This window comes from Alosa pseudoharengus, unplaced genomic scaffold, assembly GCF_046254945.1.
Source record: "Alosa pseudoharengus isolate Yale_2024_CS ecotype anadromous, Long Island Sound unplaced genomic scaffold, YU_APseudo_1.1 YU_APseudo_1.1_scf_20, whole genome shotgun sequence".
Taxonomy (NCBI): Eukaryota; Metazoa; Chordata; class Actinopteri; order Clupeiformes; family Clupeidae; genus Alosa; species Alosa pseudoharengus.
In genome coordinates, this window is record NW_027468664.1 from 31,781,737 (window position 1) to 31,807,292 (window position 25,556).

At 40.4% G+C, this 25,556-nt stretch overlaps 1 gene segment (V, D, J or C); it reads left to right on the plus strand.

Annotated features, from left to right (window-relative positions):
* The window catches only part of LOC143136407 (Ig kappa chain V-III region MOPC 63-like), a 62,309-nt gene that overhangs the window by 8,157 nt on the left and 28,596 nt on the right, over positions 1–25,556 (plus strand).

Consider the following 25,556-nt stretch of genomic DNA (forward strand, 5'->3'; position numbering starts at 1 on the left):
GCTTGCATTTTTAAAGACACTCTACAGAGTTATTATGAATGTGTGTGTTTTTTGTTTTGTTTTGTCTTCAGCATGCAGGGGGCAGTACACAGTGACTCAGACTCCGTCAGTATTACCTGCTGTTCCTGGACAAACAGTCACCCTGAACTGTAAAGTCAGCAGTAATGTTTATAACAACAACTATCTGCACTGGTACCATCAGGTATCTGGAGAGCCTCCTAAACTCCTGATTTACGTTACTAACAATCGCCAGTCAGGCACTCCATCTCGATTCAGTGGCAGTGGATCTGGAAGTGCTTTCACTCTGACCATCAGTGGAGTCCAGACTGAAGATGCAGGAGATTACTACTGTCAGAGTCTCCATTCTAGCAGTGTGAATGTGTTCACACAGTGATACAGAGCCGTACAAAAACCTCCCTCTGTGAGAATACACATGACTGCACTGCTGCAGCAGAGACTTTCAGCAGGTGTGAGGGGGGTGTTAAATAGTGTAGTACGTTTGTAGTACATTTTCACTAGCAAGTAGTACATAAAGTAGTACATCATTACCAAGATATTAACAAGGTTAAAAAACACCAACTTGCATTGGTTGTTTTGTTTGTTTGTTTTTCCCACACATGCATTTATGCTGCATTAGTTCAACTTTGATTCATTTACCACAAAAACAGTAACGGATTATATTGACACCACGGTGTAATTTATACCACTTTACTGTTTGTATTACAATAGAGGCAAATGATTTCTATTTCTATGTCTGTGGGGTCAGAGGAGGAGAAACTGTCACATGTGAAGTCCATTAGAAGAGAAAGAGTTGTGGTATTTTCCCTCTGGTTACTGTTAGTTAATCTTCCTCAGCATGTTTTAACAGTGAGGTAAAAATATGTTTTCTAAACAAAGTTCAGGAAAAGCTAATTGGAATGATTGACAGCATCATGTGTTATGGCATTCCAAAACATCCCACCTCCTCCCCATTGTCCTCCTTTTCATTAAAGTTAAACTTTTCTCACCAGTAGGGGGCGACAGTAGACATTGCTTATCTCAGCAATCTCTGCTATAGGCATCCCAGGACCACGGCCAGTAGGGTTATTGTCAGCGCTCTAATTTGTATTCTTGTAGATAAAGTTGTGAGAATTGGAATTAGAATTGTTGGTAATATCAGGTTGGCACTATAGTAACACATTTTAACAACTGTTGTATCCTATTTTTCACTACACAACCATGACCACAACCATTAATCAGCCCATCATATGTTTTAGTGAAAAAAAAAATAAAAGCAAACTCAGCTCAACTTTATGAAGATGGCGCAACTGTTCACAGTATTTTAGCTGTGAGCACAAAAGCAGTCACTGGTTAATAAAAAACTGAATTAATCTAAAGTATGTTGAATGTATGCTAAAGCAGCATAAAAAAATGAGACAGAAATAAAATCACTTGTCGTGAAGTGATGATGATGATGATGAAGTAAAAACTGTTTGTTTGCATACATATTTTCTGTTTAGTGTATCTTGGTTTTCGATGCAGGCGACCCTAAGAAGTCTGTGAGTGCCACTAACATTCGCATGGATAAGCTTGGGTGAATCTCTGAAAATAGATTTCAAATGTTCAGCCACCCTCCAGAGAATATATGACTTTAAAAACAATGCGAACAATCACCTTTCAAAAACACTGGCATGTATTTTTAGTATACATTTAGACTGTCAAAAACATAATTTCCTAATTTCTGAAAATAATTTCAGAGATTTTCAGACCTTCTTAAAATGCCGGTAGTTAAAATTCAGCTTCTCAGTGGTGAAAGGAGGCAGGAAAATGAGTGTCACTGGAATGTTAGAACCTTAATCATCCTACACCTGATTTGTCCAGGAGGAGTATTTGCATAGAAGTGCACTTTGCATAAATTAAAAGTGTCCGTGTACTCAGAGGGTTTTTAGTGTGACCTGCTCTTGGACTCTCAGACAGCTTGGTTTAGGTCACTCTTGATGATGAACTCCAAAATGAACATGTTGCTTAAAGTGATATTGCTCTGGACACTTATCCACATCCAAGGTAAGATGCACAGCTGTTAACATGAATGACTGAAAAGAGCAAGCTTGCATTTTTAAAGACACTCTACAGAGTTATTATGAATATGTGTGTTTTCTGTTTTGTTTTGTCTTCAGCATGCAGGGGGCAGTACACAGTGACTCAGACTCCTTCAGTATTACCTGCTGTTCCTGGACAAACAGTCACCCTGAACTGTAAAGTCAGCAGTAATGTTTATAACAACGACTATCTGCACTGGTACCATCAGGTATCTGGAGAGCCTCCTAAACTCCTGATGTACCGTGTTAGCACTCTCCAGTCAGGCACTCCATCCAGATTCAGTGGCAGTGGATCTGGAAGTGCTTTCACTCTGACCATCAGTGGAGTCCAGACTGAAGATGCAGGAGATTACTACTGTCAGAGTTTACATATCCCAAGCAGTGCTGTGTTCACACAGTGATACAGAGCCGTACAAAAACCTCCCTCTGTGTGAACACACATGACTGCACTGCTGCAACAGAGACGTTCAGCAGGTGTGAGGGGTGTTCAGTAGAGTTGTACATTTTCCATTTCTCATTACCAAGATATTTACAAGGTTAAAGAAATATATTGTTTATTTTTTTAAATGCATTCATGTACATAAAGATGCAGTAGTTTTACTTTATATTGAACAGTTTGTGTCTTCAATATAAATTACATTTATATTGACACAATAATACACACAAATGTATTTAAAAACATGCACAAACATTGTTATAAAATGGATTTAACACCTACTAGAACAGTAAAGTCCAAGACTAACTTAGAAGATGTGTTTTGAAGAGTAAAACAATATCAAACAAACAAAAAAACAATAACAACAGATGAAGTAGATTTGTCATCCCACATGACTCCACACAACCAAATGGCTGCTGCATCATATCAAACTCACCATATTGTAAGTCCAGTAAAGGCTGAGATCTCAGGATCCAAATACTGTCAAGGGGATCATGGTGGAGGTGTATTTCCACGTCCATGAATCAGCATGAAATCTCACTAACACTTGATTACACTGTGTTGATATACTAGACATGTCTGCCCCCCTCCCCTCCAAACAAGTCTGAAGAATGATGATGAGAACACATTACCCAGCCAGCATTAGTGATGTTTTCAATACATGCCAATACAGCCGTTCCGTTAGCTGTTTTTGGTGAGTATTTGCATGAGAATACTTTGCATTGGCAGCATAGCCTACATGCATCAGTGCTCAGGATGATACTTAAAGATCCTCAACCACCTGAACATCTTGTGAATAAGAACAACTGTGGTATTTTGTAACAATGACCTTCATCACCTTCATCCTGACAATGCCCCTCTGTCTACATGGTATCAACTCTTCTTTTGATACCAAGACGCAACATTCGGGAAAACACAGTTGACAAGTTTATTACTGCTTACACCAACATTAGGCCACTCTCTGACCTGAACCCTGCCCTTAATTTTAATTCTAATTCCTATCCTGACTTTTCTATTAATTCTGTCTCTGACTTGAATTCACCCTATTCTTGCTGCAACAAGTTAGTTGAGTACTTCAACTCATCTTTAACAAATATTATGGATAATATTGCACCAATGAGAATCAGGTCTACTTCTAGCAAACGCAAAGCACCCTGGAGGAATGCTGAGAGGGTTAAAGCATTAAAAAGAACTTGCCGCAAAGCCGAACGCAAATGGCGTAAAACCAAATTGCAGGCTGACTTCATTCATTTCAAGAACCAGCTGTGTCAATATAATAAAGAAATAAAAATGTCCCGACAGCAGTACTTCTCTCACCTCATTGCGGAACATTCGAACAACTCAAAAATATTATTTAATACCATTGATAGGCTTGTCAATCCCCCTCGAATGATTCCTTCAGAACTCCGCTCGCATGAAAAGTGTAATGAATTTAAACTTATTTTAATGAAAAAATCACAACTATTAGGGATAATATAACATCTGTTGATTTTAGCAATACATCTCCGAGTGACTTAAGGCCCACTGGCACTCTGTGCAGTTTTACTCCTATATACCTGAGTGAGCTGGAAGAAACTGTACAACAACTTAGTTCAGCTACTTGTGCTCTTGACCCCGTACCAACTACGCTTTTTAAAAAGGTCTTCAGCTGCATGGCTGCTGACATCCTAGGTATTGTTAACACCTCACTAGAGTCTGGAATCTTCCCCAGCAGTCTAAAGCATGCTATTGTTACCCCACTACTGAAAAAAACTAACCTGGATCCTTCTGTCTGTGAAAGCTATAGGCCAATCCCAAACTTACCATTTTTAGGCAAAATACTTGAGAAGGTTGCATATAAACAACTTCTCAGGTTTCTGTCTCTAAACAATCTTTTCGACATCTATCAGTCAGGTTTTAGGTCGAACCACAGCACAGAAACAGCTCTCGTCAGAGTTGTTAATGATCTTAAAATCGCCACAGACAATCACCAAGTTTCAGTTCTAGTCCTCTTAGACCTCAGTGCAGCGTTTGATACTGTTGATCATTTTATCCTTTTACATCGTCTTGAACATTTGGTTGGTCTTAAAGGTGCAGTTCTTAATTGGATCGCATCCTATCTAAATGAGAGGACATTCTCTGTCTCTATTGAAAACTTTTCTTCCAATATCATTAATATTTTATACGGGGTACCTCAGGGATAAATTCTTGGTCCTCTGCTCTTTAATTTATATATGCTTCCACTTGGGTCTATCATTCAGCAGTACAACATCTCCTATCACTCATATGCTGATGATACACAATTATACATTTCTATTTCCTTAGATGATCCTAGCCCTTTAAATGATCTTACCCAATGTATCTCGGATATTAAAACTTGGATGGCCCAGAACTTTTTAAAACTCAACGACAATAAGACTGAGATCTTATTAGTCGGCCCTAAGGCCCTGAGACAAAAGTTTCATCCTCTGTTAACCTCCCTGTCAGTAAATTCTCGTGAGGATGTCAGAAATCTAGGGGTAACTTTAGATGCTGAACTCAACTTCCAGAAGCATATCTCAAGCATCTCAAAGACTGCCTTTTACTACCTTAGAGTCATTTCTAAAGTTAGATGCCTCCTTTCTCAACATGACTCAGAAAAATTAGTACATGCTTTCATCTCAAGTCGATTAGACTACTGTAATGCTCTTTTTGCTGGACTAACAAAGCAAACACTATACAAACTCCAGCTAATTCAAAATGCAGCTGCCAGAGTACTAACTGGAACGAGAAGATATGATCACATATCGCCAGTACTAAAATCACTACACTGGCTCCCAGTAAAACAAAGAATTGATTTTAAAATACTTCTTATTGTTTTTAAATCATTGAATGGCTTAGCCCCATCATATATCTCTGATATGTTAAGTGCATATACTCCAGCCAGATGCCTACGGTCCTCAAGCAAAGGTCTCCTCTTAATCCCGAGAATAAATACTAGTTCCGCTCATGGTGCTTTTAGTCACTATGTCCCTACACTCTGGAACTCCCTACCTTCTGAACTGAGATCTTCTCAATCAGTGAATTCTTTTAAAAACAGACTGAAAACATATTTATTTGCCTCAGCTTTTGGTTAAAATGTAAGGTCTTTCCAAGTTGGTGTGGCGACTTTCATTTTTATTACTTTTATCAGAAACTTTTATTTCTATTATACGGAGCCCTCCGGGTGACATGGGGAAAAAAAACATGGGTTAAAAAAAAAAAAAAGTAATGGGGAAAAAAACATGAAGAAGAAAAAAAAAACGATGCACTTTTGCGGGATCTCATTGCGGGATCTCGCAAAGTTTTTGCGAGATCTCGCAAAACTTTTTTTCTACTTTTGGAACTTGCTGGGCTTCCTACTTGACCCCAATAGGCCCACAAACCACTACCGCCAGATGGCAATCGTATCATGATACTATGATTGCTCTATCACTGTTGCGTGTTGTGGGTTTTCTGGACACATTACATAGGCCTATGACACGGGAGGGAGAGGGAGACACCTGCGTGCAGACACGCACACACAGCAGGCTACAATAAATTACCTAACAGACAGCAGCCTAATTTCGAGGTATCACTAATACCTATTAAATAAATGTAAAGGACACAGAACTGTAAGCTCAAATTCCAAAACGTTTGAAGTCTACCCAAACATATGCAAAGGGAATATATATAAATTGTGTTGCATATAGCCAGCTTAATTAATGTCAATTTAAAGATTATGATTAGCAGTTTCTATGCATTTTTCCATTGATAGTTACAGGAAGCCACGTTGTTGTTTAAACTATTGTTGCTTCTAGCCCACGTTACCTCCAGTTTCACTTGCTGCAGGGACGCACACATTGCATGAGCGATCATAATCGTTCTATCTCCGATGTAGACATAGTTCGAATTACAGGGGGTACTGGGGGGTACTATACCCCCCAATGAGAAATATCAGTTTTGAGGGGGTCAGATCATTTTTCTGATATTGTAAAAAAATATCATTACAGTTGGCTACAATACAAGTCAACTCCTATTTTCACTAGGAAAAGTTTAATGTAAAGCGATTTCAGACACCCCTATTATGGACCGTACCATTTTTAACCACCGTGGCGCTAGAAGCAACGGAGATAGAGAACGACTTCAACTTCTCAAGCAAGTGTCAACGACGTTGAATGACAAAACGCTAGATTCCTCCAGTAGCCTAAATTCGGTTTGCTGCTGACGTGCATGGGTAAATGTAAGTTGCTAGCAGACGTCTAGCTTGTTGAAAATGTGCTATTTTACAACCTTCATGTATTAACGTGTTTTGTTCTTTCATAGCTCATGTCACGTCTTCATACATTTAATTACCGGCTACTTACCTGCTACTTAGCCTACTTAACCACTGAGGCTAGTAAAGTGGACCTTGGTTAGTTACCAAGGTTAGTTAGCAAGATAATTCTCTATTTAAATCATTTATTATTATTTTACATTGTGGTGAGGTAAAATCGATTGTCATTTCCAAGGAGATAAACTCCAGTCCATAGCCTAGGTGTCCATTGATTCTCATTTTATCTTGAATAAATTATTGTGCCCTTTTGAAATTAATTTGGCACAGATCCTGTGTTGTTTTTATTATGCACAAGAGGGTCTGATGTAGCTAAGCCTACATAACATTAGTGAAACCTGTGGAAACATAAAGAGCCAATACTAAATGCTAGTATTTGAATTTGTTTTTAATTGGTTAGTAGGCCTATTGTTTTTACACTCTGGTTATCGGATTCTTGTAGGTTACCGCTCTGTAGTTCTTATGTGGTAGTAGGCTGTTTTTTCATAGTAGGCTATATGCTCCTTAATCACATTAAAGATTGCTTAGGTTTCACATATCTCTAGGCAATTGTGTTGATTTGACACTGACTACCATAGACTATACTGGAAAATTAGTTTCTGAGTAGGCTAGGCTATATTAGAGGGATCTTACCTCCAGGTCTTATGAAATCTAAAAATAAACCAAATCAACACGTCATGAAATAAGCAATAGGCTTCTTCTAAAGGTATTACTTTTACTAGTAATTAAAATGGTATTTCAGTGCACTTAACTTCTAACTTTTGAGAGTTGATCAAAACAGTTCTCTTTTGGATATACAGTAATAACAATGAGATATTCTGTAGCCAACTGATTATCAGTTTGTCGCATGTTTACACCTTGTATGTGTGTTGCACAACACATGTTGCACTTGGCGATCACGATGGGGATTGATATGGTAGTGGACCATGATGGTCATAGAAGAAGTGAAGGAGCAGTACCCCCCAATTATGGTGGGGTAATTCGCACTCTGGATGTAGAACTCAAATGTGTCTTGACGCCGCCGTTTGTAAGATCAGATCAAATAAGACGTTCTAAATGGAACGCGATGTAATTAAGCTGTTCCGTCTTGGAGACGTACTGTATGTGTGCTGACTGGGCTATGTCTATATAGTTGATGACACCAAATGAATAAGTATGCTGCAAATGAGCAGACGTGTGAAGCACCGGGCATAACTTAATTTCGCGGCTACGTGGAGCAGTAGTAGGTTAATTGTTGAGGAGGCCCATAGTTTGAGAAAAGCTGCAGATCATAGGCAGAGAAAGCATAATGCTCTGAGAACAGTAGCCAAAGGTTTTCCTGCAGAAATAGGTGCCTTGGTGCACGCACCCCGCTTTCACTTTGACTCCCTGCATTGTGACAAAAACTGTCAGTCAGACAGTGAATTTTGGTTTACTAAATTAGCATAATGCGGTAACAACTAGATGTACCGCGTAGCGGTACAAAATATGACCGCCGCTCAGTCTTGCACATCCATTCCGCGAAAATAAATCATATTAATGAATTTGTCTCCATCTTCTACTCCATTCCTCACTCTTGAAACTTTTGTGTATGCTTGTTTGAAATGTGTGTTTGCACACATTCCGCACACAAAGTAGCCTACTGGCGCTGCAAAGGTGAATAGATTTGTTTCTGGGCCAAAAAATCTGTAACATTGTTATAAAACCTTTAAAATCTCTAAACAATCACAAGTAGGGCAGTTCATCACAGTCCATCCATTGCAACTGGACTGATGAAAGGTACACCTGTAGGCTACATTGTATTTGGGAAAAGCAGAAGGTAGCAGCATAATGTATTTATTTATTTATTATTAAACAAAACAATCCCTGTCAGTTCCATGCAGTTTTCAACAGCTATCAAGAAGAGAGGTCATGTCATGGATTTTTGTGAATGTTTCTTCTTCTACATATGCATAAGTTTAGTCATCTAGTTCAAATGATATTCAGCTTTATTGTCAATGCACAAATGAAATACCAGTAGTCTAAAACAAAATGCCGTTTTTCCCAGTGGTGCAAATAACTGACATGTCCAAAGGGCCTTCATGAAATGCGTTGCGAGACTGTTCATACACATTTTAACGGGCAAAGTTGAAGAGCTACTCTCCGTTATTGTTTGTGCAAATAATATGCTGATTCATGTTCCCTTGCATTTTGCAACCATGAGGTCAATGGTTAAGCTCAATATTTTGACGCAATCTTTTGATTTTCACCCAGCCTAGTCCATGGTAGGCGCCCGATAGAAATATTGTTTAATTTTGCGATTGAGATATCCACGCACTGGCGCCCCCCCTGCGACGTGTTCGCCCCCCCGGTTTTAGAGCTATTCTAAATGCAAAAATGCATAGAGGGAGTTATGACAAAACCGTGACTGTTAACAAACTATAAGCTATATAAGGTAGGCCCTATGCTAGGCCTATTACACAACACAAATTGTCGCTAGGCTATGCTGGCGACCCAAATAAAATCTCCGTTGGAACCAATGGCTTACACCTTACAGTATCAAGCTGCCACCTCTTGGCGAAAAAGTTAATAGTTTTGCATATCAGTAGTAATACATTTCACGTAGCTGTGAATCACGGAAAGGGCGAATGAAGTGGACACTTCTAAACGGAACCCAACCCACTGTACAGTAGCTCAAGGTCTGTGGCTAAAGCAGCCATAATGAAAGCGTTATCATTGTTTGGATACTTCACACACACGTGTTTTTTAATCGCATAGACTACAACTACCAAGCTGGAATCAAAGCACATCGACTCCCCTCTCACACCCTAAACACGCACTTCGAACAAACAAAAAGCGCCTCAGTCTCACGGAATAGCCATAGGCAAAACTGTATCTGACCCTTGTAACGTTGGTACTAAATCATTCATCGCAAAGAATGATTTTTGTAGCACGTGCAACAAATATGTGTAGGTACAGCCCTGCCCTGAATACATCTCAACGTGCGCTCTAAAACATCTGGTTTAAATGGAGATTGTAGATCATCACGGGATCATAGACAGGTTATCTTTCAGGTAGCCTATATATTTTCCATTAAAAAACCATCACGTAGCGAACGTGTTGTGGCTAACTCACTTAGCTCCTGTTAGTAGCCTAGGTTATGGTCATAAGCAAATGAGATGACAGTCGAAAGATACAATTAGTGCTGTTATCGATTTGCTTGGTAGCTTATAAACGCATTTATGGTTTTCTACAAATACATCAATAATCAAATTGGCCTCCATCACTCAACCATGCTAACGGTAACATTATTTTACCTACGTTCTGCTATTGATAGGATTAACGTAGCCTACCTGCAGTAAAAAACAAGCATGTCCGATAAACATTCTCAGATTTATTTCGGCTTCAAGAGGAAATGGGAATTACATGTCATGCAGAAATCATCCTACCCTTAGACGTTCTCTGCGGTAAACTACTGTAGCCTACAGTCTTGTCCTTGTAGGAAGCATAGTGTCTTTCCAACCCATTTAAGATTAACTTCCAACAAAATTACGTCTCACTGCAACGATGCGCCATCTAGTGGACAAACGACTACTTATCGCCAATACTGGAAATGCAGCCATGATGATGATGATGAATATTTATTTTGGCTTTCTTTTAATCCTACTGAATTTGTAATTATGTATCGGCCGTTCTAATACCGATAGTATGTGGGTGCCTGTGTGTGTGTGTGCATGTGTATATGTGTGCACCACCATCTACAGGCCAATGAGTGTAGAGTCACTAAATGTACACATAACTTAATTTTTTAGACCCCCCCATGGATGAAATTCTACGAAACTTGGCATACCCCCAGAGAATGTCAGGTTAATCATACACATAAAATTTGGTGCAGTTCTGAACGTCTTTACTGAAGAGAGGGGCGATTAAAGCAGAATGATATTGCATTTTCATTTTTTACCGGGGGGGTGCAAATCACAAATGAGTGATTATGGGCTAAGTTGATGTGGGCCCTTGAGACCAACATACCATAAAAATTTCTTCATCCTCGGTGCCACGGTTCAGGTAGTTATTGAGGAAAAACTGCATTTTTTGGGTTTCGGGGGGCCCAGCGCGGAGGGGGAGTGGCCCCCGGGGACCAAACGAAATTTTTCCGTAAAAGTCTAGTGGGGCTACATACCCACCAAATTTCATGTGCCCTGGTGTTTCGGTGCCCCGGGTATCGTTGACCAAAATTTCAGGAAGTAGATGACGGGGAAAAAAAAAAAAAAAAAAAAAAAAAAAAAAAAAAAAAACTTTGACAATCCCTATATGACCGCTTCGCTAGCTTCGCTAGCGGCGGTCATAATTATCATTTCAATTCTATCTGAAATCTGCTCACTGCAGACGTTACAATGCAGACCCAAGCAGCAGCATAGCCTTGAAAGACATACACTTTGAATTTGATCAGAGCGGCTCTGGTTCTTCACCTAACTTGATGTGATTGGCTGGATGACCGTTCAATCAAATCAACAGACCTATTTGTGTCTCTGTGTGTGCGTTATAGATACGGTTCCAACTCTTTACGGGAGCGTTTATTTCCATATTTTACTTTCAATTTAATCTGACAAAAAGTGTGGGGGATAGAATCGTGTTCCAGCAAAACTGTGTACGTTATAACACCCACATCCCCCACGCTTGCTACGCCCCTGTGTGTGCGTGTCTGCACGCAGGTGTCTCCCTCTCCCTCCCGTGTCATAGGCCTATGTAATGTGTCCAGAAAACCCACAACACGCAACAGTGATAGAGCAATCACAGTATCATGATACGATTGCCATCTGGCGGTAGTGGTTTGTGGGCCTAGTGGGAAACTAATGAGATCCCGCAAAAGCGCATCGTTTTTTTTTTCTTCTTCATGTTTTTTTTCCCCATTACTTTTTTTTCCCCATGTCACCCGGAGGGCTCCGTACTATTACCATTTTAATTTTTAATTTTTATTTTATTTTACTATCAATGTGTTTTAAATGTCTATTTGATAATGTTTTTCTAAAAGCGCATTGAGTCTGTGTATGCCATATGAAATGTGCTATATAAATAAACTTGAATTGAATTGAATTCTTGTGTTCCTTAAAATGTTTTCTTTGAGAGCAGTTTTGATGCTTCATTCAGATAAGAAAACTATTTCATCTAAGCAGTTGCATGTGTCATAAGATAAGAACCAAGTTTGAATTTACTCCACAGGATCCAGAGGTCAGTACACTGTGACTCAGACTCCAGCGGTGAAAGCTGCATCTGTGGGGGACACGGCCATCCTGACCTGTAAAGTCAGCAGTGCTGTGTAGTGATGGAGATGAAGGACTTTTTTGGTATCTACAGACGCCTGGAGGAGCTCCTAAACTTTTGATTATATATGCAAGCAAACCACATTCTGGAACTCCATCTAGATTTCAAGGGAGTGGATCAAGCACAGACTTCACTCTGACCATCAGTGGAGTCCAGACTGAAGATGCAGGAGATTACTACTGTCAGAGTTACCACAGTAGTGGTGGTGTGTTCACACAGTGACACAGAGCCGTACAAAAACCTCCTTGTGCCAGACTACACATGAGTGCACTGCTGCAGCTTTGAGTCTCTGCAGATGGTGTGCTGTTCATATGAGCAGTGAGAGTGGGCTGCACACACCAGCCTCAGCAAGTTCCTGGACACTATGAAGAGTTCTGCTCAGATGTTTTCTAAACAAAGTTTAGAAGCTCATAAGGATGATTGACAGCATCATGTGTTATGGCATTCCAAAACATCCCACCTCCTCCCTCTATTCCTCCTTTTCACTAAAATTAAACTCTTCTTACCAGTAGGGGGCGACAGTAGACATTGCTTATCTTAGTAATCTCTGCTATAGGCATCCCAGGACCACGGCCAGTCACCGAGTCAATCAGGCTTATTTTCAGCACTCTAATTTGTATTCTTATAGATGAAGTTGTGAAATTAGAATTGTTGGTAGTATCAGGTTGGTGCTATTACATCATAACAACTGTTGTATTTTTCACTACACTACACCATGAATCATCCCATCATATGTTTTAGTTAAACACATTTAAAAGCAAACTCAGCTCAACTTTATGAAAATGGTGCAACCAGAGCCATATTTACCTTTATATGGCTCTGGGTGCAACTGTCAGTATTTTAGCTGTGAGCGCAAAAGCAGTCACTGGTTAATGAAAAACTGAATTAATCTAAAGTATGTTGCATGTATGCTAAAGCAGCACAAACAAATAAGAAGTAAATAAAATCATGTATCTAAAATGAAAACTATTTGTATGCATACATATTTTCTGCTTATTTTATCTTGTTTCAGATGCAGGTGACCCTAAGAAGTCTGTGAGTGCCACTAATATTTGCATAGGTAAGCTTGGGTGAATCTCTGAAAATAGATTTCAAAAGTTCAGCCGCCTTCCAGAGAATATAGGACTTGAAACACAACGTAAAACAATCACCTTTCAAAAATACTGGCATGCATTTAGTATTTTAAAACTTTTTTCTTTTTTTAGTATACATTTTGACTGTCAAAAACATGTTTCCTAATTTCTGAAAATAATTTCAGAGATTTTCAGACCTTCTTAAAATGCCTGTAGTTAAAATGTAGCTTCCCAGTGGTGAAAGAATGCAGGAAAATGAGTGTCACTGGAATGTCAGAAGCTTGATCATCCATCTACACCTGATTTGTCCAGGATCAGTATTTGCATATGGGTACTTTGCATAAATTAAAAGTGTCCGTGTACTCAGAAGGTATTTTGTGTGACCTGATCTTGGGCTCTCAGACAGCTTGGTTTAAGTCGTTCTTCATAATGAGGTCCAAAATGAACAATATCGCTCTGGACACTTATCTACATCCAAGGTAAGATGCACAGCTGTTAATAATATTCATGACTGAAAAGAGCAAGCTTACATTTTTAAAGACACTCTACACTGTAGTCTACAGAGTTATTATGAATGTGTGTGTTTTTGGTTTTGTTTTGTCTTCAGAATGCAGGGGGCAGTACACAGTGACTCAGACTCCATCAGTATTACCTGCTGTTCCTGGACAAACAGTCACCCTGAACTGTAAAGTCAGCAGTAATGTTTATAGCAACAACAGATTACACTGGTACCATCAGGTATCTGGAGATCCTCCTAAAAAAATATTCCAAAACGAAAATGAATTAATTTTTTATGAATTTCAATTATTTGTAGTTTATTTTGCAGCAACCACACAGATTTGGCTCTTCTATTTATTGGGTTCTGTTATTCATATTTTCATACAGAAAAAAAATATTTTCTATATACTCTGGGAAGAGAAACAGTCACTCTGGCATACTTATGAAACACTGACATCTTTCTTGAAATTAGCATCATGCCCAGAGATTCAAAGACTTTGGCAAATATTCAGTTTAAAACAGCACTTGGATTCACAGACTTTTATTTGACTATCAGGGACTTTTAGATGAAGACACAAGATATTACTACTGCAGGAGAGGACATAGTGGTTCTGACTTCACACTGGGGCTGACAGCTGACAAAGAAACACAAACTTGAGCTGCCTGCTACAGCAGCGCTTCGGGAGCAGTTAGGGGTTAGGTGTCTTGCTCAAGGGCACTCCAGCCATAGATGTGTGCAGTGCCCCGCCCATATTTTTCCTACTGGTCGGGGATCGAACCGGCAACCCTTCGGTTACAAGCCCGAAGCCCTAACCAGTAGGCCACGGCTGCCCCACTGTCTACACTGCACTATATTTCTTGTCCTGTCTATGCACCACCTGTCTATACTTTGTATATCACATTGCACTTTTCGGCTTTTTTGCACTTCTGGTTAGACACAAACTGCATTTAGTTGTATTAGTATTTGTACTCTGCATAATGACAATAAAGTTGAATCTAATCTAATTTGACTGCTCTACTGCTATATGGGCCTGTTGCATCATAATTCCATGTCCTGGCTCAATACAATGTGTATTCCCTGTAAATATGGTATACATGGATATATAATTCAATGCAAACATATTTGTTTTTATAATTAAAATGTCTGAATAATTTGTGTAGACACCAAATACGTTGTTTATGTACGCATCTGAAACAACTTGAATAGGTACTGGATGATGTCAAACCCACCTTACACCTTACAGTAAGTCAAGTAAAGGCGTGGATTAGGATGCTGTAACTGTCAGTGGGGTCTGAACATTTATCAGCTCAATCAACATTAATGACCAGTTGCTGTGGTGAGTATTTGCATGAGAATACTTTGCATTGCCAGCATGACCTGCTTGCATCAGTACTCAGGATGATATTTAGAGATCCTCAAACAGCTCAACACCTCATGAATGAGAGCAGCTTAAGTATTCTTTAGCAATGAGCTCCATCACCTTCATCTTGATAATGTTCCTCTGTCTTCATGGTACGTATCAACTCTTTTTTTTCCATTTTTTCCTGAAAACCAAACAACTTTATCTAAGCAGCTGCATGTGTTTTAAGGGTAAACATCATATTTGAATTTACTAAACAGGATCCAGAGGTCAGTACACTTTGACTCAGACTCCAGCGGTGAAAGCTGCATTTGTGGGGGACACGGCCATCCTGACCTGTAAAGTCAGCAGTGCTGTGTACAGGGATAGTGGTGGAGAATACCTCACCTGGTACCATCAGGTATCTGGAGAGCCTCCTAAACTCCTGATTTACATTACTAGCACTCTCCAGTCAGGCACTCCATCTCGATTCAGTGGCAGTGGATCTGGAAGTGCTTTCACTCTGACCATCAGTGGAGTCCAGACTGAAGATGCAGGAGATTACTACTGTCAGAGTCTCCACAGTGGGCCGGTGTTCACACAGTGATACAGAGCCGTACAAAAACCTCCCTCTGTGAGAATACACATGACTACACTGCTGCAGCAGAGACTTTCAGCAGGTGTGAGGGGTGTTCAGTCGAGTTGTACATTTACCATTTTGTCATTACTAAGATATTTCCAAGGTTAAAGAAATATATTGGGGGTTTTTTCAGATACATTTTTGTACATAAAGATGCAGTAGTTTTACTTTATATTGAACAGTTTGTGTCTTCAATATAAATTACATTTATATTGACAAAATAATACACACAAATGTATTTAAAAACATGCACAAACATTGTTATAAAATGGATTTAACACCTACTAGAAGAGTAAAGTCCAAGACTAACTTAGAAGATGTGTTTTGAAGAGTAAAACAATATCAAACAAACAAAAAAACAAAAAAACAATAACAACAGATGAAGTAGATTTGTCATCCCACATGACTCCACACAACCAAATGGCTACTGCATCATATCAAACTCACCATATTGTAAGTCCAGTAAAGGCTGAGATCTCAGGATCCAAATACTGTCAAGGGGATCATGGTGGAGGTGTATTTCCATGTCCATGAATCAGCATGAAATCTCACTAACACTTGATTACATTGTGTTGATGTACTACACATGTCTGCCCCCCCCCCCCTCCAAACAAGTCTGAAAAATGATGATGAGAACACATTACCCAGCCAGCATTAGTGATGTTTTCAATACGTTCCTGATCCGTTAGCTGTTTTTGGTGAGTATTTGCATGAGAATACTTTGCATTGGCAGCACAGCCTACATGCATCAGTGCTCAGGATGATATTCAAAGATCCTCAACCACCTGAACATCTTGTGAATGACAACAACTGTGGTATTTTGTAACAATGACCTTCATCACCTTCATCCTGACAATGTTCCTCTGTCTACATGGTATGTATCAACTCTTGTGTTTCTTAAAATATTTTCTTTAAAAGTAGTTTTTGATGATTCATTCACATAAGAAAACTATTTTATCTAAACAGGTGTATGTGTCATAAGATAAGAACCAAGTTTGAATTTACTCCACAGGATCCAGAGGTCAGTACACTTTGACTCAGACTCCAGCGGTGAAAGCTGCATCTGTGGGGGACACGGCCATTCTGACCTGTAAAGTCAGCAGTGCTGTGTACACGACAAGTAGTAATGGAGACCGCCTTCATTGGTATTAGCAGAAGTTTCCGCATGGAAAGAGTTCCACTCGTATATTACCATGGACAGCCGGGCATGACTGGCCAGTGTGAAGGAGCTGAAGATTTGATAAAGATAAAAATCATAAAGATTTGATTTCTCATTATTGAGATGCACTGATTATTTCATTTAAATATTTCCAAGCATTTTCTATTATTGTGTCATAATGTGAATCAAGTAAATGACAACTAGACATATTTGTATGTCTTCACTATACCGAATATGTTGTTTGAGAAAGATTTACATTGTGATGAACAGCAGAATAGTGTACAGAACACAGTGGCGATTGTGTGACAATGAAGTTTAAATGTTTTAAAACTCAGAGCAGAGGCAGAAATCAATCAGTAAGAGTTGTTTGTTGATAGTATAATTAACAGAGAGCTTTATTATGGTACCATCAGCTGGTCAATCCCAAAGACGCATCTGAAGACTGGGAGGAGGCTGTCTCTCTCTCATACTACTCTTCTGATCATCACCATCACACACAGGAATTCACCTGCCAGTGTCAGCCATGCAGACGCAGTCAGCACAGAACCCAATTAATCCATATCAGAACCTGTTTAAACTATTGACACTAATAGTATAAGAGTGTGTATGCAGGAACAGGTGCTCAACTCTAAAATTAAATTCTCTCTTAGGGTGCAAGTTGAAAACCATTCTCTCAAACATTAGCGCTTGAAAAGTTTTTATTGGACCATGTCTTCAATACATGTACGCATTTCAGCCCTAGGCCATCATCAGAGTGTATAGCCTTGTATGCGGCCACAGTCTGCGTCAGGCAGCAGTCTTCCATCTCATCCTTCAGGCCTCGTTGCTCTTAACACCAACAGTCTCACTCCCCGTCTGAACACTGGTGTGCACGTAATGTTTTCTCTTACAGGAGAGGATTCACAGATATATACAGGTTATATACGAACTCCCTAAACTCCGGACTGAATGCTGCTGGAATTAATGTTGCTAATCTCCGACAGCGTCAGGTGTTTGGTACGCCATCCCAGTAGCCTGGAGATTCCAGACCCAAAAGATTAAGGGTCTGACCATGAATAATGTAATGGCCCAACTCGAGGGGCGGCACCAAGAATGCATTTGAAAATCTCACTGCACGCAATTGGATAACTCTATACGACCAATGTTTACTGACTGATTCCGGATTTCGACGCAATTGGATTTGGTTTTGGCCCGTCTATACAGTATTAGATACACCGATGTGATTGGTGCCCCATAATACAAGGGACATAAGTAATGAGCATCATTACTCATTGCCAGAGTGACTCGCTGAGCAAATTCAAATTGTGCTCCCGCAAGAACTCTGGATCTCCAGGGTACCATCCCAGCGAGCTTTGCAGCACTTCCAGAGCTCTTCCACAGTCCAAGCTGCTGTAAAGAATGTGAGGTCTCTTTCGAACAAGACCTTCATCCAGGTCAACTTTACGTCTCGTCAGCTGGACTTTCTATTCATCACGTTACCAGTTATAGAGACACAGCTGTGCAGTTTCACGCAAGCAAGAAATTGGTTGTAATTGGACTATGTGACGGGGCGCATAGCTACCGTCACGGTAGCGATGCGCTACCTATCCCAGTTCTCAAAGACTGCAAATGTTGCCTTTATATGTTTGTCTAGTGTGTCAATGTGTTCCGTTAATCATCATACTGTTTCCATATCATCTGTTGACCTAGCCATTCATCAAAACCCCCACAGCAATCCCGTAGCTTTCTAGTGCACAAATAACATCCAAAACTACGGTGATTTAATATGCTATAGCTACAACCATCATTACATCTCTTACTGTTTAAAACCACACCATTTACTTCACAATCATGACCGGGTACAATAATCACGCAACACATGTCTGTTCATTACGTGTCTGTTTATTTAGCTTAAAAAGGTAACATAGTTTCACATACCATCTTTGTCTTACCGGCGTCTTCTGTTTGTTTGTTTAAAGGAATGTTTGCCGCGATTGTCAAGCTTAAATGTCTTGAAATGACACTATGACTTCCGGGTCAATAGGAAGTGACCCGAAGTTTAGTTTATTAATTCATTAGCTGTCAAGGTATATTGTGGCTTTGCCAAATATTAGCTAGAACAATATAGATAATATTATTCAATTTCTAGTTTAGTAGATGTGTGCATTTTTGCTGTTTTTAAGCTGTTATTTAAGCTGTTATTTAAGCTGCTCTACTCGCCTGAGCCACCCCTGTAATGTACTGTGGTGTTGGTATGTGCCAATTTCAGGGTGCGCTGCAGGCCTATATAGACCTACCGCTTCAGTCTGTCGGGAGAGCTAGCATTGAGGACATAAGTCTGTTATAGGCTCTAGAGAAAAAGTGACTTGTTTGAAAGTCTGTTTGAAGCAGCTGCATTGTTGTATTTTGATATTTTTTTTTTTTTTGACTCCCATGTCAATTTTCTTTATTTTTCTAAAAGTATTTTGTTTTCTTTAATTTTGTTAAATTTTATTGCCTTTTTGGCCTTAATTGGGAGAAACAATAAAATTCCCATCTTTTTTCAACATCGCCGACTTCTCCCGAGTGTTTTACACCTGCTCACGACTTCTCTTTCGCATCTACCCTCAACAGACTAATTTAACATGACAATTTCTTTTTAAATTTCTTTTTTTAATTACTTTTTATTATTTGTTAATTTGTTTGTTGTCTGTCTTGTATGTCTTGGTGTCACGGGTACGCTGGCGACTATGCCGCTTCGTCCGGCATCTTTTGTCTTGTATTTGTTATTGTTATTTTTTTAATATATTTGTCATGTCTTGGTGTCATAGGTACGCTGTCAACTACGCCTCTCAGTCCGGCATCTTTTGTTCTGTGTGTCAATGTATTGTATGTCAGGTTGCCTAGTAACGGGGACGCTGACCAGATGTGCCGCTACTGAATGTAGTGAATGTAGTCTGGTCTGCATACTTTGTAATTCAATTTAAGACCTCTACTTTCAAAAAAAGTGCAGATTATTAGATAGGGCATTGGGCCCTTATTTGAATAATGGGCAGTGCAAAATCTTAACTCTAACTAACGCTAAGTCAATAACTAGGCAAAATCAATTCGCTAATTTAACACCATTAGTAAGACCATAAGACCAACACTGATGAGGAAGTTCAATGCCCATTTACCATTTAATTGTTATAGCTCATGCATGGAAACTTTGATTTTTGATAGACATTGGACTTTCTGCCTTAAATTAGGGCCCAGTCTGTTATATCCATGTCATAATCATCTCAACTGAAAGAAACATCCCGACCATATGAAACATTTTACTACTTTCATTAGTCAGAAAGCCTGAAATGTTTCTAGGACCCATCAAACTGACATTGATGACCCTTGTGTTACACCTTGAAAGTTGAACTAAGTTCACTAATACTACTAAAAGCTGTTTGCAGGTGGTCTGGGTCATTTTGACACAGGTTACCATAGTGTCATTATGATGTCACAAGGCAACAATATGTCATGTCAGAAGCTTGCATTTAAAACTACTTTATAAGCTCATTTTACCAAAGTAAATGTGACAAGAGGACACAGAAATCTCTCTCTCTCTCTCTGAATATTTCTGGAATTTAACTTCTCCTCCTCAGACCTAAAGATGACTCGCACACGAGTCCATCCTGAGCCAGTAAGTCATGTCTATGGCCTTGTTGATTCCTACTGAATATTCTAGAACTAAGTTACTGCTGTTGCTACTTGAAAATTCATGCAGCCTGATGCATTTTTGCAGCCTGATGAAGGAAGCAGCCCTGAACCGAAATGGACACCTATGGTATGTAAAACGGCAATGTAGAAAGTGTTGGGTGATGTACATGATATGTAGATGCTTTGGTTGATCAGTAGTGTATATAAAGAATACACATAAACTGCATTCAAATTAATATATTAAATTGAACTAAATTTGATCAAATGAAACACAATTTAACTGAATGGAAGAGAGGCCCAGGGTATTGCATTGCAGAATCTGGTTTTGAAAGTGTTTGTGGCATATGGCAGGTGGCAGTGGCGTGCACAGACATTTTGGGGGGCACTTTTTAGCGCACGTGGAACACTTAATTATAAAAGAAAAATTACACGCACATGTTGAATGAAATTTGACTTGTGCTGCAATTAGTAAATCAATATACAATTAAGACAATAAAGAGACCAAAATGTGTTAATTTATGTTGCCTAACAAAACCTATACAACAGAAAACGTTTGTCTTAACACATAGATTTGCAATTGCAAACTCTACCGAAATTATTTGTAGCTTATGTGGTCGTCCTCACGTTATATGTCATTGACTTGGGCTACAGCTTAAAACTTTATCAGGTGACCAGTCGGCTAAAAATGCTTAGTTGTTTGATGCTGTATGAGACATTTTACTAAATAAAGAGACCAAACGAGAAGGAGTTATAGTGGGCTACTGACTGTTGTCATTACATGAATGCAGATGGGCATTTTTCACAGGTAATGGGGAACTTCCCGTTTCTTCTGTCACAAATGAATGTGTTAATACATGTTGCCTAACAAAACATATACAACAGAAAACGTTCTTCTTAACACATACATTTGCAAAATCTACCGAAATTATCGTGGTCGTCACGTTATCTGTCATTGATTTGGGCTACAGCGTAAAACTTTATCTAGCTTCATCTAACTAGTTTATCAGGTGATCAGTCGGCAAAAATTCTTGTTGGTGCTGAATGAGACATTTTACTGCACAACAAAATTATTACATGTTGGACTTAGAGGGAAAACTGTAAGATTTTGCTTGATCTGTATGTTACCTGGCTGATGGGGCACGGGAGAAGCAGCCTGTCAGCGACCATGCCTGCTATCTGAAGACGCTTACTGAACTGCTATGGTGCTGCGCATTTGGCGTGCCCTGCGCGCGACCGCGCGAGTTCACGTGACAAAGGAAGAGAGATAGACTGGTTGGGTGTGCGCAAGGAGGTAGCTAATTTCGGGGCATTGTTTCAGTCGTTTTTAATGGCTCAGGTTTTCAAAAGATCATTTCAAAACCGAAAACCGAAGTTTCAAAAGGGCATTTTCGTTGATAAAGGGCAAACTTCCTAGTGCTTTAGCACCACCTAGTGTCTATGTATGCACGCCTATGGCAGGTGGAGAGAACCCAATCGGACAACCGTCTTCTCGGTATCTTCAAAAGCAGCTTTCTCGGAGCAATGGGAACGCATCGGAGGAGTGAACAACAAGTACGTAGAGGCCTCTGTGTGCAGAGGGACATGATATCTTGCAGTATGATGGGGGGGGGGGGGGGGCATTTGGGCTTTGCCAGTTAACACTTATTGACAACATTGTCACACATGAATCTGATTTTCATTTTTGTCTCTCTGAAACAGATTAGAACACATGACGGCAGTACATCCTCATCTTCCTCTAGTTCTATTCTTGAGCCAGTGTGGGAGCTGTGCCCTACAAAGAGAGCTCTACCTCGACCCGCTCGACCTACGCAGCCCAGGTTAGCTTTTGCCGTGGAGGTTGCTGGCACCAACACACAAAATGTGACATGTGGATGCCAAGCAGGAGTTCCGCTCCAGCCACACCTTGCGCAGATATTCCCTGTTCCCTGGACAAATCCATGCCCGGTGATCATCCCGTTCCCAGTTGTGCCATGTCATCACAGGGCATCCCGCGCTGGAATGGTGGGAGAGGTGGAGGACAAAGAGAACAAACTCAAGAAAGAGAGCCAAGCAGGAGTGAAGGAGAGGGACAAGGAGACGGCCGATGCTGCTGCTCGCCTGTTACAACGAGGCTCAGAGTGCACGTCACACAGCTGTCCCTCGGCACAAAAACCTAAAAAGAATTCCAAGATGAGCAAAGGAAAAGATGTTGCTGCTCAACCTCTGTCCAGTGGTTGGAAGCGCACATCAAAGGCTCCTCTTCCTCATAACTATGTCACTCAGTCAAGTGAACAGGTCACATGTCACACGTGGAACAACACTGTCCCATCCTGCCAGTTATCACCACAAAGCAGACAGGAGAAGCTGCCCCCCTCCAAAAACACTCTGGCAAAGGAGTCGCCATTGTCCCATAGAGGCCAGTCAGGCTCTGACTCTCTCATCTTAAACTGCTCCTCTATCCAAGTCAAGTGTGCATGCCCCCACCAGTTCATGTCTGTTGCAGACATACGTTTCAGAGACCCATCGCATGAACCACCCACCACCTTGAGTTGTGCGTCCACTCTTAAACCTGTGGCCAGGAGGAATGAAACACAGTCACCACCAGTCAGAGTGAGTTCAAGTTGATGAGTTTTGATTTTGTCACATTTTAACTAGTGTGACAACTTTGGCTGGACTACTCAGTTTATGAAATGTATTTTTAAAGCAATAACAAGCTACCAACCAGGGTAAGCTATATTAAAAGAATAGATGCATGGACAACTTATTAATCGAGATGTTCTGACTTCTACTAGAAGAGCCAAAAATAAATGAAAGGTAGTGAAAGTTTGAGGGCAGAATGGTACACTCTACTTTTAGCCATAGAATCCTGTGTAATCTGTATGCAGCTTTGACCCCCAAACCATAGTCATGAAACTCCAGATCCCAAACCATAATCATGACGAGTTATTATTTATTTAAGACACAATCATGTTTTTAAATGTTTTTGTTTGTTTTTCAGGCAGCGATGGATAATAATGTGGAGAGTGAAGGGGAGGAGAGTGACAGTGAGGACAGCAGCAGTGATGATGAGGAAGATACAGCCAAACTACCTCCAAGTGACACCAACAGTCACGCTGCTCACAAACCAAACCACAGTGGGAACATGGATGACCAGCGCCTCACGTATTTACAGAATATGGTACTGACCACTGAGAGGAAACTGGAACTGGTGAGAGAACATAAGAAAGATGCAAAGGCATCTTACAAAAAAACCAGTGACCAGCTGGGAGTGAGGTGGAGAGTCTTCCAACAGAGAAAGAAGTTCCTAGCGCCAGACCTGAGAAGATGGATAAAGGAAGAGCTGAGAGGGCAATACAATGTCATGTGTAAGGACTGGAAGAGGCTCAAACAACAGCTGAAACAGGAGAAAGCCAACCTGAGAGAACGCTTGTACATGTACAAAAAGGACCTGAAAGAGGAAGAGAAGAAGGAAGAACAGAGGCAGAGGGCTCTCGAGAAAAAACGGCAGGAAAAAGCAAAGGAAGAAAAACTCCAGCAGAAAAAGTTACAAAGGGAGGAGGAGAAAAAGCGTCAGAAGAGACTCGCGCAGGAGAAAGAAGAGAAAAAAGCAGAGATTGCGAGAGCACGTATGGAAGAGAAAAGGAAGGAGCAACTGCAGAAGGAGGAAGAGAAGAAGTTAAAGAGACAGCGTGAATTTGAAGAGAGTTTGCACAAAACGAACAGGAGAATGACAGATAGAATGAGCAGATATGACAGAATGTGCTCCTGGATAAGAAGACATAATCCACTGTGACTGTCTTCGCCCTAGAAGGCAGACGCAGGGACGAAGCGGCAAATGAGGGTAGACCTGTACTGGCAGCAGTGGGAAAAGGAAAGGGGAGACTCTTTGGAAAGGAAATAGAGGAAGGAGAAGAAGCCGCGCAAAGTTGAGGTGCTGCACAAGCAGCAGGTCCTAAAGACTACCACAAAAAAATAACAATAATAGGAAATGCTTTTGACTGTAGTGCTTAGTGGTGTGAAAAAAGGCAAAGAGAAGCAACACAAGGGAGTTTCCAGGGGGAGGAGAGAGGGCAGGGCATCTTCACAGTAATGGCTGCCGTCAAAGAGACAAGAACAGCTGTCATCGAAGCTCCTATAATGTGGTTTGTATGAGAAGTGTCGGTACAGTGTAACCAAGGTAAGCAAGATACAGGGTCTATACTGAACAGGGAATAATATAACATTTGTATCATCTGGCGCAACATCATAACCGACAAGATTATGTTCCTATAATGCCAGCCACAAGCCAGACATGATGGCTATGCTAATCATTTTGGCTTCTGTCTGAAAAACAAAACACTACACAAAGTAGACTTTTAAAGGTACCTTGCTTTCTCTCCGTGTAGGTTCACTCGATATGTGTCCCGACCACATACACATGAGTATCATACAACATGGCATAGCAGCCAGGGAGAGACTGCAGTGGAGGCAGATCCCTCAGCCCCAGCGGGAACTCTCTCAACTAAAAGGTAGCAAGTGTGAAGATGAAGTGAATGTGATGAGTGTTCATTGTGCTGTAAAGCTAGTTATGAACCTGACTTTTCCTGTTTCAGCTCCTCTTGAACATCGCTCCATCCATCTGCTGTCCCAGCACCAGCCCAAGGAGGATGGGTTCCCCCAAAAGCCGGGGTCCTCCCAAGGTTTCTTCCAGCTGGGAGTTTTTCCTTGCCACCGTCGCCTACGGCTTGCCTTTGGGGGCATGAGGACAGCGTTCATTTCTATTCTTATAGAAGAACATAATTGTAATAAAAGAAAAATATTCAAAAACTTTGAACATCTCTGCTGTTTTTGTCCCGAATTTGTCATAATGAGGTAAAAACTTGGTCTGCAGGGACAATGTGTAATAGCCAAATGTATCTAATCCCCTGGATCTGGAAATGGGTACCCTGTGACTGAGACTACCGTGGTGGCAGTTGTGGGTGAAGTCAGTAGTTCTATGTACAGGGATGGTAGTGGAGACTGACTTTACTGGTATCATCAGAGGCCAGCAGAAGCTCCCATAAGGGTGTGGACTGTTGGGAAATAAACATTCTGGGTTCATTGACTTCAACATAGAATTTTAGAACCTTGAATTGTT